This window comes from Marmota flaviventris, chromosome 17, assembly GCF_047511675.1.
Source record: "Marmota flaviventris isolate mMarFla1 chromosome 17, mMarFla1.hap1, whole genome shotgun sequence".
Classification (NCBI taxonomy): domain Eukaryota; kingdom Metazoa; phylum Chordata; class Mammalia; order Rodentia; family Sciuridae; genus Marmota; species Marmota flaviventris.
The window spans coordinates 54,415,343-54,429,668 of NC_092514.1; positions in this window are offsets into that span (position 1 = coordinate 54,415,343).

Consider the following 14,326-nt stretch of genomic DNA (forward strand, 5'->3'; position numbering starts at 1 on the left):
GAGTGCTGTTGGGATTATAAAGAGAGAAATACAGACAACAAAAACAGGGAGCTGAGACAGGAGAACTGCAAGTTCAAGGCCAATGTCAGCAATTTAGTGAGGCCTTAAGCACTTTAGGGAGACCCTCGTCTTAAATAAATAAATAAAATAAGGGCTGTGGCTCAATGGTAGAGTGCTTACCTAGCATGTGTGAGACACTGGGTTGGATTCTCAGCACCACATATAAATAAATAAAATAAAGATCTATTGACAACTAAAAAAATATTTTAGGGCTGGGGGTGTGGCTCAGTGGTAGAGTGCTCACCTAGCATGCACGAGGACTGGTTTCCATCCTCAGCACCACATAAATGTAAAATAAAGATATTGTGTCCACCTAAAACTTAAGAATAAATGTTTTTTAAAAAATATTTTAAAAATCAAAATAAAATTTTTTTTTAAAAGGTTGGGGATGTAACTCAGTGATAAAGTGCCCCTGGGTTCAAGGTTCCATCCCCAGGATCACCCCCCCATCCCCATTAATTGCAGAGCAGGCTTAATGAATGCTAGCTGCAGGGTAGCCTGGACACTGGGCCCCCATCCTTCTGGTTCCTTATCGCTTGTTTGCCTCAAGGCTGAACACTCGACCCCCACCTGTCTGGTGCTAAGGGTGTCAACTTAGCAACTACTGTATGATCCAGTCACTGTACGCCAACAAGGCAGCTTGCAGACCCAGAGACTCCATTAGATTTTGGCTATAAAAACTCTCTCCTGGCAGACCCTCCTCTCTCTCACTCTCTCTAACCCCCCCTTCTATCTCTCTCTCTCTCTCTCTCTCTCTCTCTTACTTTGCTTTATCCCTCTCTCTCTCTCTTTCCCTGCTCTCTCTCTCTCTTTTTTTTTCTCTTCATTCCCTGTTAATCAGACACTGCCGCAATAAATATTTCTTGGTCGCTCTGAGTGTTGTGGTCACTTTCCTTTTACCCGCCTCAAAATAAATAAATAAATAAATAAAGTGTGTGTGTATAAATAAATAAATATATATATATATATATATATATATATATATATATATATATATGAAAAAGGATCATTTCTTTTGGCCCCACCTAATTTAACTTTAGCAGCTTCAGTGGACCTAGATCATTGGCCAGAAGCAAATCAGATCTTTCTTAACAAAGCTAAAGTTCTCTGGTGATTCAGCTTAAAAGAAAGATTCCTGCTGCCTGACAGAACTTTACTGAAGACCACAGAAGAATGTCATGTTCCGTATCTAATATTTTTCCATCAAGTCTCTAATAACTCCAGTACCATTAGGCACAAGTATGAGTCCTAAGATCAAGATTCTTTTAGTTGCAAAGAAAGCAACTCCACTCATATTTAAACAAGAGGGAGCTTTTTGGTTCATAGGATGGGAAAGGTAGGGGTATATTAGAAACAGAGACAAAATACTGTTAGTCTCTCTCTCTCTCTCTCCTATCTCTGTTTGGTTTTTACACTCTGTGTTTCAGGGATTTTTTTTTTTTTTAATGTTCCCTGTGTCCTTTGCCATCAATCATATCCTTTGTCCCCCAACAACCACTGATCTTATTTCTATGGTTACAAATTAGTTCGCCTGTTCTAGAACTTCATTACAAAGAGAATCTTTACAGTATGTACACTTTGAGCCTGACTTTTTTCTTTTTTAAAGAGAGAGTGAGAATTTTAATATTTATTTTTTAGTTATTGGCGGACACAACATCTTTGTTTGTATGTGGTGCTGAGGATCGAACCCGGGCCGCACGCATGCCAGGCGAGCGCGCTACCGCTTGAGCCACATCCCCAGCCCCAGGGATTTTTTTTGTTTGTTTGTTTCTGCTTTTGTTACCAGGGGTTGAACCTGGGGCGCTTAACCACTGAGCCACATCCCCAGCCCTTTTTATTTTTTATTTAGAGACAGGATCTCTCTAAGTTGCTTCCGGTCTTGCTAAATTGCTGAAGCTGACTTTGAACTTGCAATCCTCCTGTCTCTGCTTCCTGAGCTGCTGGGATTACAGGTGTGAGCCATTGTGCCCAGAAGTTGCAACTTCTTAGTCTACCAGTTTAGAATGGGTTTTTCTGTACATATAGAGAATATTAGCTACAGTGACATCCAACACCCCAGAATTGTGGTTGACAGTTCCATTACCAGAGAAGAAACAAGTCTCTTCCTCTTTAACTACAACCATAAAAATACCAAAATGGGCTTTGTTTGTCTTGGGTCATTTACTCATGTTTCATGCAGGAGCATAGGATGTTATTATTGAGTTATGCTGGATCAGATATGTATTCCTGTGACTGTTACCAGAAGAAATGGGGAGAAAGTGCATGCTTAGTAGAGAAAAAAAAAATAGCCACTGGAAGAATTAATGAGAAGATTGAGTAAAGTGGCCAGATATAAGATAAATGTATATTTTACATCTGGGGACTCTATAGGCAGAAATAATTATTTGAAAGTGCTAGCCTCCTCAGGAGGCTGAGGCAGGAGGATCATGAGTTCAAAGCCAGCCTCAGCAAAAAGTGAGGCACTAGGCAAATCAATGAGACTCTTTCTCTAAATAAAATACAAAATAGGGCTGGGGATGTGGATCAGTGGTTGAGTGCCCTTGAGTTCAATCTCCAGTACCAAAAAGAATAAATCTAATAAGAAGTTTCAGCTGGGCATGGGTGGTGCATGCCTGTAATCCCAGGAGGCTAAAGCAGGAGGACTGCAAATTCAAAGCCAGCCTCAGGCAATAGCGAGGCACTAAGCAACTCAGTGAGACCCTGTCTCTAAATAAAATACAAAATAGGGCTGGGGATGTGGCTCAGTGGTCAAGTGCCCCTGAGTTCAATCCCTGGTACCAAAGAAAAGAAAAAATAAATAAAAAGAAAAATGAATTTTAAGAAAGTTGTGAATCTTTACTGGGCATTGTAGCTTGTGCCTGTAATCCCAGAGACTCCGGAGGCTAAGGTAGAATCTAAGGTAGGAGGATCCCAAATTCAAGGCCAGCCTGGGTCACTTAGTCAGACCCTGTCTCACAATAAAATATAAAAAAGGCTGGGGATATGACTCAGTAGTAGAGTGCCCTGCAATCAATCTCCAGTACTGGGGGGAAAAAAGTGAGTCTTCATATAAAACACAAAATACAACATGAATAAACATAACAAGACTTTGGTTTTAGATGGAATGACTCAAAATTCTAATGTGGGTACCTCCTTCCAATTAATCTGTTAATGTAATATCTTAATTAAAATCCCAATAGGGTTTTTCAAAGGGAATTTGAAATGCTAAGCCTAAAAATTTCATCAGGAAGATAAGTTCATGGGCATAATCAAGATCATTTTTTAAAGAAATAAAAAAGTAGCAAAGGAGGAATTATTATCAAATGTAATTTGATAAACATATGGAGGTTCCTCAAAACATAATTTAAAATTACAATAAGTAGCTGTGGAGTAGCCAGGCACAGTGGTGAGAGCCATTGTTCCAGCTACTCAGGAGGCTGTGCCAGAGGGACCCCTTAAGTCCAGAACCTCAAGGCCAGCCTGGGCTAGAAAAATCGAACAAGTATGAAGTACGCTATTGGGAGTCGCTGCTCGCGGTGTTGAGCGCCTGTCATCCCAGCGGCTCGGGAGGCGGAGGCAGGAGGATCGCGGGTTCAAAGCCAGCCTCAGCAATTTAGGGAGGTGCTAAGCAGCTCAGGGAGATCCTGCCTCTAATAAGATACATAATAGGGCTGGGGATGTGGCTCCAGTGGTCTAATGTCCCTGAGTTCAATCCCTGGAACACCCCCCCCACCGCCAAAAAAAAAAGTATGTTTATGGGAATAGTTCACATTCCAGGTAGCTGAAGTGAGGTTCCTCAAAAGACTAGTAATGGAATCACCAACTACAGCATTCCTCAGTATTTACCTTAAGAATTAAACTCAGTCAACCAGAGACATGAAAAATTGTGCTCCACTTGTATAATATGAATTGAATTGCATTCTGCTGTCATATATAACTAATTAGAATAAATAAAATTTTTTAAAAAGAATGAAAGTCAGCATGCTATAGCAATACATCCAAAGCCATGTTTGTAGCAGCCCCATTCATATTAGCCAAACTGGGGAACCAGCCTAGGTGTCCGTCAAAGCATGAATGGGTAAAGAAAATGTATATAGACACAATAGAGTTTTACTCAACCATAACGAATGAAATTGTCATTTGCAGGAAAATGGATCTTCAGAATATTATAAGCAAAGTTAAGCCAAACTCAGAAGGTCAAGGATCATGTTTTCTCTCATATGTGGAAACTAGAGAGGAAAAAGGAAAAGATCTCATGAAAACTGAAGGGAGATCAGTAGAATAGAAGAAAAGGGGAGGGAGGGAGGAAGGGAAAGATGAAATACTGGGGAATGATATTGGCCAAATTATATTATATTGTGTGCATGTACAAATATGTAACAACAAATCTTACCATTATGTAAAACTATAAGCACCAATTTTAAAAAACAGGAAAAAAGAAATGTCAGCTATTAAAAAAAAAAAAAAAAGAAAGAAAGAAACTATGGCCTAACTCCAAACACGCCAGTAAAAACCAAGGGGTGATTTTCATGCTGACTAGTCTGTAAAAAGGCACCAACCCTCCCTTCCCTGCTACCACCCAAGTGAGTGGTGTTAAGGAAAGGACTTCTGCCAGGTAAGGTGGCACATGCCTCTAATCCCAGCAGCTTAGGAGGCTGAGGCAGGAGGATCCCGAGTTCAAAGCCAGCCTCAGCAAAAGCAAGGCACTAAGCAACTCAATGAGACCCTGTCACTAAATAAAATACAAGATAGGCTGGGATGTGGCTCAGTGGTCGAGTGCCCCTGAGTTCAATCCTTGGTACCAAAAAAAAAAAAAAAGAGAGAGAGAGAGCGAGAGAGAGACTTTTGTCCCCACTAAGGTGATTCCCCTGACATTGTCAGTGAGGCCAATGTGAAGAACTCTACTTCCACACTATTTGACCAACTTCATAATGAGAGGAATTGGTATTGAAAATTCAGGCTGAAATTAGTGTCATATCTTCAAAGATTGGGACACCTGTACAATACATAACCTCTACTTGCCCCCACAGGTGAGCTACCTATTCACCTTAAATCTAGAAGTCTTCAAACAAAAGAACTACATTTCTTTCTTGTTTGAACTACTATGTTTTATGGTCTCTTTGTTACAGCAGCTGAATACACAAGTATGTATAGACATGTACTATACATACACACAGACATGTGTACCCACATATACATGTATATGTATCATATATGTGTGTATATATACTGCATATGTATATGTGCATATTTTTAGGAAATAAAAGGGGCTGAGTAACAAGTTAGATGACACACCATGAGAAATCAATTAGCTCCAAACAGTGAACCAAGATACTCTTCTATAGAACAGCGAATCTGTTGGCAGCAGCTGCTGCTTCTGCTTCTTTTTCTTTTTTGTGGTACTGAAGATTGAATCCAGGGCCTGTCACATGCTAGACAAGCATTTTGCCTTGAGCTGCCTCCCCAGACCTTTTTTTTTTTTTTTAATTTTTTTTTTTTTAGTTGTAGATGGACACAATATCTTTATTTTGTTTATTTTTATGTGGTCTGAGGATTGAACTGAATGCCTCACACGTGTGAAGCAAGAGCTCTACTGCTGAGTCCCATCCCCACCCTCTCCCCAGAGGGGAGTTGTAGGTGGACATAATTCCTTTATTTTATTTATTTATTTTTATGTGGTGCTGAGGATCAAACCCAGGGCCTCGCCTGTACTAGGCGAGCGCTCTACTGCTGAGCCACCACCCCAGCCCCTCGACCTTTTTTTTTTTAATTTTTATTTTGTTTACTTGAAATCCTCCTGCCTCCGGCTCTCATGCTGTTGAATTTTGTGGTACTCATATATGCTAGGCTATACTGTTGACTTTTTTTTTTTTAAGATGTTGATGGACTTTATTTTATTTGTTTATTTATATGTGGTGCTGAGAATTGAACCCAGAGCCTCATACATGCTAGGCAAGCGCTGTATCACTGAGACATGACCCCAGCCCTGCTGTTGATTTTTTAAAAAAATATCTTTTAATTGTAGATGGACACAATATTTTTTAATTTTTATGTGGTGCTGAGGATCTGACCCAGTGCCTTCCACATGTGAGGTGAGTCCTCTACCCCTGAGTCACAACCCTAGCCCCCTCCTGTTGACTTTGAAGAAGCCAAATTTGCCAGGCATGGTGGCACATGCCTGTAATCCCAGTCACTCCCAAGGCTGAGGCAGAAGGATCACAAGTTTGAGGCCATCCTTAGCAACTTAATGAGACCCTTTCTCAAAATAAGAATAAAAAGGACTGGGGCTGTGGCTCAGTGGTAGAACACCCTTGGGCTCAATCCCCAATGCCAAAAAAATAGTCAACAGCATGAAAGAAAAAAGACAGGTGTGTGTGGGAGGGTCTATTGCATATTTTTAAAATTTTAAGGGGAATAACAACCAAATGAAATATGAGATGTGGGATTTGTTCAGATTCTGTGCAAACAAATCAATTGTGAAAGACATTTAGGGGACATTTAGATCAATATGAATAAGAACTTAGGGGACTGGGGTTGGGGCTCAGTGATAGAGCACTTGCCTAGCATGTGTGAGGCTCTGGGTTTGATTCTCAGCACCACATATAAATAAATAAAATAAAGTTTCATTGAAAACTGAAAAATATTTTTAGAGTATTTTTTTAAGAGAGAGGGAGAGAGAGAGAGAATTTTAACATTTATTTATTTATTTAAGTTCTTGGCGGACACAACGTCTGCGTTTGTATGTGGTGCTGAGGATCGAACCCAGGCTGCACGCATGCCAGGGGAGCACGCTACCGCTTGAGCCACATCCCCAGCCCTTAAGAAATTTTTTTTTTTTTTTTTTTTTAAAGAACTTAGTGGGCTGGGGATGTGGCTCAAGCGGTGGCGCTCGCCTGGCATGCGTGTGGCCCGGGTTCGATACTCAGCACCACATACAAAGAAAGATGTTATGTCCACCGAAAACTAAAAAATAAATATTAAAATTCTCTCTCTCTAAAAAAAAAAAAAAAGAACTTAGTAAGTGAACATATTAAAAACTGCTGATTTTATATAGTGTGATAATGGTTTTGTGGTCATTCAAAAAGTACTTGTTTTTAAAAGATGCAGACATGATATATAATGATATTCATAATTTACTTTAAAATACATCTGGAAGCCAGGTGTGGTGGCGCACCCCTGAAATCCCAGCAACTTGGGAGGCTGAGGCAGGAGGACATGAGTTAAAAGCCAGCAATTTAGTGAGGCCCAAGCAACTTAGTGAGGCCCTGTCTTAAAATGAAAAATTTAAAAAGACTGGGGATATGGCTCAGTGGTTAGCACCCCTGGGTTCAAGCCCTGATACCAAAAAACAAAACAAAAATGAAACAAATGATAACAAAAAAAACCCAAAACAAACAAATAAACAAAACCCTGGAAAAAAAGATGAAGCAATATGGCAAAATGTTAATAATTATTAAATTTAATGGATTTTTTTTGGTCAATTTGAAATTTTTCATAAATGAAAAGTTTTAAAAGAACAAAGTTGTTACTGAGGACAGCATCCATGAAAGACTTCCTGACCCTGGTGACATTCCGGAACTTCCTTGGGGAATGCCCCCTGGTCCCTGCCAAGCTGCTATCAGCCTCACAGATTTGGTTCCCATATACATGAATCTCACTCAGTCTTTTTTCTTTTAAAAAGGCAACTTGCTGTCCAATGTCATAGCAGCCATTCAAAATATATGCCTACACTTGTTTGTTGACCTGAAGCCCTAGGTTTCCCTGGTGGGTATTACTCAAGAGAAGTAGGCAGGGGGCTGGGGCTGTAGCTCAGTGGCAGAGCGCTTGCCTAGCACGTGTGAGGCTCTGGGTTCCATCCTCAGAACCACAGAAAAATAAATAAATAAAATAAAGGTATTGGGGCTGCGGTTGTGGCTCAGTGGTACAGTCTTGCCTAGCATGTGTGAGACACTGTGTTAGATCCCTGGCACCACATAAAAATAAAAACAAATAAAATAGAGGTATTAAAAAAAAAAGGTATTGTGTCCATCTACTAAAAAAAAAAAAATTAGAGAAGTTGGCAGACCTTGGATATGAACCTCCACCTGAGGCTACAACTTTGATTGGTCAATGATCAGCACTCAGCTTCACAAGCTTTGCTACTCACATGGATCCTGCACCCTCATGCTTCAGCAAGACCTAGAAATGACAGAGCCAACTGTTGTTTTGGAAGGAGGCAGGTACCGGGGATTGAACTCTCAACCTCTGAGCCACATCCCCAGGCCCTATTTTGTATTTTATTTAGAGACAGGGTCTCATGGAGTGACTCTAGCACCTCACCTTTGCTAGGTTGGCTCTGAACTCACGATCCTCCTGCCTCAACCTCCCAAGCCACTGGGATTAAAGGGGTGTGCCATCACACTGGCTTAGAGGCAACCTTTTAGTGGATAGAAAATAATTCCTTTAAGGGCAAAATGAGTATGTGCCCCCATCCCGCACCCACACCTTCATAGTCAGATATTACTTCGCGATGAGCTGGATACATGTCCCCCGTCATAGGAACAAAATGAGTAGCCTCTTCATCCTCTTACTCACATGATGTGATTTGATTGTCATGACTAGGAAGGGAAGTCTTCACTGAGATGCTCTGAATGGTCTCAGGCTCCCACTCCAAACTAAAGGGAAATTGTTGTCAGCACATGGGGGCTGTGGGGAGCAGCTCCAGGAGACAGGCGGAAAAGTTCAGTGGGATGTTAAGAGGAACTGAAATCAGGAAACTCTCTTTCACTCTCACTCTTGTTCTTGCAGTCACTCACCCCTCCCTGTATTTTATTCCTGTGTCTCTTGCATATCTTCTTTATCTCTTCTCTCTGCAAATTACATTCTCTGCATTTTCGTATAATTGGCTGCCCTATTACAAAGACAGCACAGTTCATGCACCCCAAATTCAAGCACTGCCCCAGACTAACTAATCACTGGAGATCCCAATTCTTTCATGTACCAACTCCCACTCCAACAAGCTACGATGGGGTGTGAGATGGAGCTGGGTCATATTATACAAAAATGGCCTTCAGAGGCTTACTGCTGGAGGGAAAGGGTGTGGACACAGAAAAGAGGAATATGATTTAAAGATAGAATATCCATTATTTTATCCCCAAAGGGTAAGAGTTTAACTATTTATTTAACTAATGTATAGCTAATAGTAATAGTAGCTAATAGTATATAGTAATATATATATATATATATAAAATATTTATTTATTTATTTATTTATCTCATTTAATTATTTTGCCTTTTTTTTGTGTATGTGGTGTTGGGGATTGAACCCAGGGCCTTGTGCATGTGAGGCAAGCACTCTACCAACTGAACTATATCCCCAGCCCTACTTTTCCATTTTAATATATATATATATATATATATATATATATATATATATATATAAAAAAATCCAGAGAACTGTTCAGCATCCTAGATGAAATTAAAGAAATCTGTTAGGAAAGAATGGAGAAATAAAGATAATGGGCCAGGATCAAGGAGAGGTAGATAAGATAAAATTGAAAAGGAAACTAAAATTCAGCAATATAGTTTGAATTCCCAATGAAGGCTCTAAAAAAGAACATAATTGAGCCCTGCGCAGTGGCACACACCTGTAATACCAGTGACTTGGGAGGTTGAGGCAGGCAGATCACAAGTTCAAAGCCAGCCTCAGTAACTTAGCGAGGCCCTAAACAACTTAGTGAGACCCTGTCCCAAAAAAGATATAAAAAGGGCTGGGGATGTGGCGCAGTGGTTAAGTGTCCCTGGGTTCAATCCCTAGTACAAAAAACAAAAACCATAACTGAATTGAGGGAAATCCACTTAAGCCAGTCATGATGGTTCATGCCTACAATCAGTGATTTGGAGGCTGAGGCAGGAAGTTTACAAGTTTGAGGCCAGCTTTTGCAACTTAGAACCTATCTCCAAATAACAATTTTAAAAAAGGGCTGGGAATATAGCTTAATGGTAGAATGCCCCTGGGTTAAATTCCCAGTAAAACATACTCCCCACCCCCCAACACACACAATCAGTGAGTTGAAAGATCGTTCTGATTTAGCCAGATATCTATGCCACAATTTCTCCTTTATCACAGAAGGATACTTGTTGTTTTTTTTTTTTTTAAATACCTTTATTTTATTTATTTATTTATTTTTATGTGGTGCTGAGAATCAAACCCAGGGCCTTGCATGTGCTAGACGAGCTCTCTACTGCTGAGCCACAACCCCAGCCCAGGATACTTGTTATATAAAAATATGAGCATAGACAGGACTGGGGATGCAGCTCAGCAAGTGATAGACTTGTCTAGCATGTACAAGCCCTGGATTCAATCCCTGGCACCATTAAATAAATAAATAAATAAGAGGATGAGCATAGATGGTTGTGTTTTCTTAAATGTTTCCTAAAGCAATTCTTATGTCTCTGTTCCCTACTTGGAAGAACCACTGGTAACCTAGGAATAAGTAATTCAGACAAGCTGGGTTTTGCTGAGTCTGAGAAAGTATTAGTGTTTAGTATCACACTCTGAATAGAACAGTTACTTTTAAACCCGATTATAGAATCTTCCCATTATTTATTTATTTTTTTTGGCGGGGGTGGTACCGGGGATTAAACTCAGGGGCACTCAACCAGTGAGCCACATCCCCAGTCCTGTTTTGTATTTTATTTAGAGACAGAGTCTCACTGAATTGCTTAGCGCCTCACTGTTGCTGAGGCTGGCTTTGAACTCGAGATCCTCCTGCCTCAGCTTCTTGAGCCACTGGGATTACAGGCCTGCGCCACTGCCCTCGGCATGAGTCTTGAGTCTTCCCATTATTAACATTTACAAAATACAAGATAATAAAAGATAGCTGCAACTATACACACTCACAAAGAGATCCATGTAAATCGTAAGTATAGATATTTAGCCTTCTGCATCACTGTCTCCTTGGAGATTCATCCTCCTGCCTCAGCCTCCCAAGTAGCTGAGATTGCAGGTGTGTGCCATCATGCCCAGCTCTGAAAACTGATTTCCAAGAGAAACTGAGGGTAGAGATCAAGTCAAAGATTTACATTTGTCCCTGAAAAATAAATACCAACTAAATGAGAAGTAATCAGAGGTAAAATTAAAGAAAACTGGGGTCAGGGTTGTGGCTCAGTGGTAGAGCACTTGCCTAGGTACTGGGTTCCATCCTCAGTGCCACTTATACATAAATGAATAAAATCAAGGTCCATCAACATCTAATTTTCTTTTAATTAAAGAAAACTTTCCTGAAATTGGTAAAGAAAAAGAGAGAGAAAGAGAGAGACAAAATGCCAACATATGAGTACTGAAAATGTTTCCCAGGTTCCATACAAAATCATCAAAGAATATTTAGGTTAAATTTTGTGCATTGGTACTAAAATGATAATAAAGAAAATTTTAGATACATAGAAACACAGGAGCAAAGAGAAGAACAGAAGGAAAAAAACATGCAATAAATTTCAACAAACGTAAAAAGCAGAGGAATTAAGCAAAATCGAGCTACAGCCTCAAATGCCTACAAAAAGGATCAATAATAAGTGAACTGATCTATTCCAAGAAATCCATTAAGAAGCTCAGGTCTTGGGAGTGTCAGGCCCAGGCGAAGGGGCTAAGCATAGTAGATTGGCTAGAAGACTGAAATCTGAGGTGCGCCTGGCTGCTCCCCACACTGAGCAACCAACCGAGTCACCAAGCCACTACCACCACCTCCCAGAAGCAGAGAGTGTTCATCTCTGAAGAAAATGAGAACAAGCGTGGGACTTTAGGATATCAAAGACAGTGGCTGGAAGGGGAGGCAAAACTGAAAGAACATTGAAGTGAAAGTTTGCAAGACCTCTCATTTTCTCTTCTACCCAACCCCTAGAACACTGTTGGCTACTGAGAAATTTGTTAAGTCTCCTCAGGAACATCCCCAGATATTGATTCTTGGTGTTGTTGGGAAGGACAGGGTACTCAACATTGTAAACCAGCTCCCAGTGTTGGGGAGTCAACCAGCTCACTGAGAGGAAGTGTGCCCACAAGTGTAGCAATGGCTGATCCTGATGGTGTAAATACTCTCAACATGGACAATTACAAGCTGCCAACATGATGTCACTGAATGCAGTTGAAAAAAGATGTCACATTCAGGTTTTTGCGTACTGATATGAGCCAGCTCCAGCACAGAATTGCCAGATCTCCTGCCTGATCACCCTTTCAGGTCACCCTTATGTCAACGAAGCCCACTGGTGTTTAGATAAACCCCTCTACCATATGCACACAAGAGTGCAAGGGACCTACTAATGACTTCTCATTAAACACGAGCCAACAGTCAAGGATCACCAAGTATTTGAGTAAAAACACCAATTTGAAAGTGAATCTGAAATAAATAAGAAAAAAAAAAGGAACTTTGAGATGAGAGAGCTATTTCAAGAAGCAAAAGAAAAATTTCCCCTACCAACAAATATATTTAGAGATATGAGAAGACAATTTCCATTCATAAAATGAGTGTAGAATTCTCTACAAACATTTGGAGATAAAGAAGAAAATAACTCTTGGAGAAAAAGGAACACTTCTACACTGTTGGTAGGATTATAAATTAGTACAACTATTATGGAAATCGGCAAGAAGATTCTTCAAAAGACCAGGAATAGAACCACCATATGACTCAGTTATGCCACTCCTTGGGATTTACCCCAAAGAACCAAAGTCAGCATACTACAGAGATACATGCATACCCATGTTTATAGCAGCACAGTTCACCATAGTAATTTTTCTTTTTATTTCTCTAAATAAAATATTAAAAAGGGCTAGGGGTGTGGCTTAGTGGTTAAGCACCCCTGGGTTCAATCCCCAGTACCAACAAATAAAAAAATTAACAACAACAACAAAAAAAAACATAAGAGCTGAGCTGTAGCTCAATGGTAGAGTGCTCTTGGGTTCAAGCCCCAGTATCATAAATGAATTAATAATATAAAAAAATCAAGAAAGGGATAAATGCAGAATCCAGTATGCTGTTTTTTATGAGGGAAAGGCAGAAGATAGGATGGGAGAATATCTAGGTAGTTAGGCTAGTGGTTTTTTTTTTTTTTTTTTTTTTTTTTTAGCTCTTGAGTGCTTTGTAAAAATATCTTTCTCACCATCTACGAGTGAATGGATAAAGGAAATATGGTATATGGAGATTCATTCAGTCATAACAAATGAAATTATGTCATTTGCAAGAAAATGAACAAAACTTGAGAACATTATGTTAAACAAGAGAGACTCAAAAGGTCAGAGTTGCATATTTTTTCTGTCCTATGTGGAAGTTAGAGAGGAAAAAAGGAAAAGAAAGATGGAGGCGATCTCATGAACATTGAAGGGAAATCAGTAGAGGAGAGGAAAGGGACCAGGGGAGGAAGGAAGGCAGGGAAAGAGGAATGGTATTGGAGTGATACTGGCCAAGTTATACTGTTCTATCATGTGCATGTATGAATATGTAACAATGAATTCCATCAGTAGGTACCATCATTATGTATAATGCACCAGTATAAAATATGGGGGGGGGAAGGCTCTTAGAAATTGAAAACAAGATAAAATAAATTTTAAAATCAATGAAGAATCAGAACATAACAAAAACTTTTTAAGAACAGTAACAAAATGAAAAGGATTATAAAGTTAGGAGATGAAATTAGAGAATCAACCTAGGATTTCCAGCACATGATTAAAAGGAGTTGGGGGAAGGTGTCATTAATACTCTGAGTTTCTAGTGGTGCACAACTGTAATCCCAGCTGCACAGGAGGCTGAGGCAGGAGGATTGCAAGTTCAAAGCCAGCCTCAGCAATTTAGTAAGGCCCTAAGCAACTCAGTGAGACCCTGTCTCTAAATAAAATACAAGTACTAGGGATGTGACTCTATGGTCAAGTGGCCCTGAGTTCAATCCCTGGTACTAAAAAAAAAAAAAAAAACCTTTAAGAAAATAAAAATTTGGGGGCTGGGGTTGTGACTCAGCAGTAGAGGGTTCACCTAGCATGTGTGAGGCCCTGGGTTTAATCCTTAGCACCACATAAAAACAAATAAATAAAATAAAGGTATTGTGTCTAACTACAACTAAAAAATAAATATTAAAAAATGAAAAGAAAGTAAAAATATTAGCAAGAATCTAGAAGAACATCATTGCAATACAAATAACCAAGTTATGATTGCTATCAAGAATATATAAAGAACCAGAATCATGGGAAAAAGAAATGAAAAATCATTTCACAGACATATGACTAGTAAACACATAAAGAGAGACTCAACCTTGCAACTACTGAA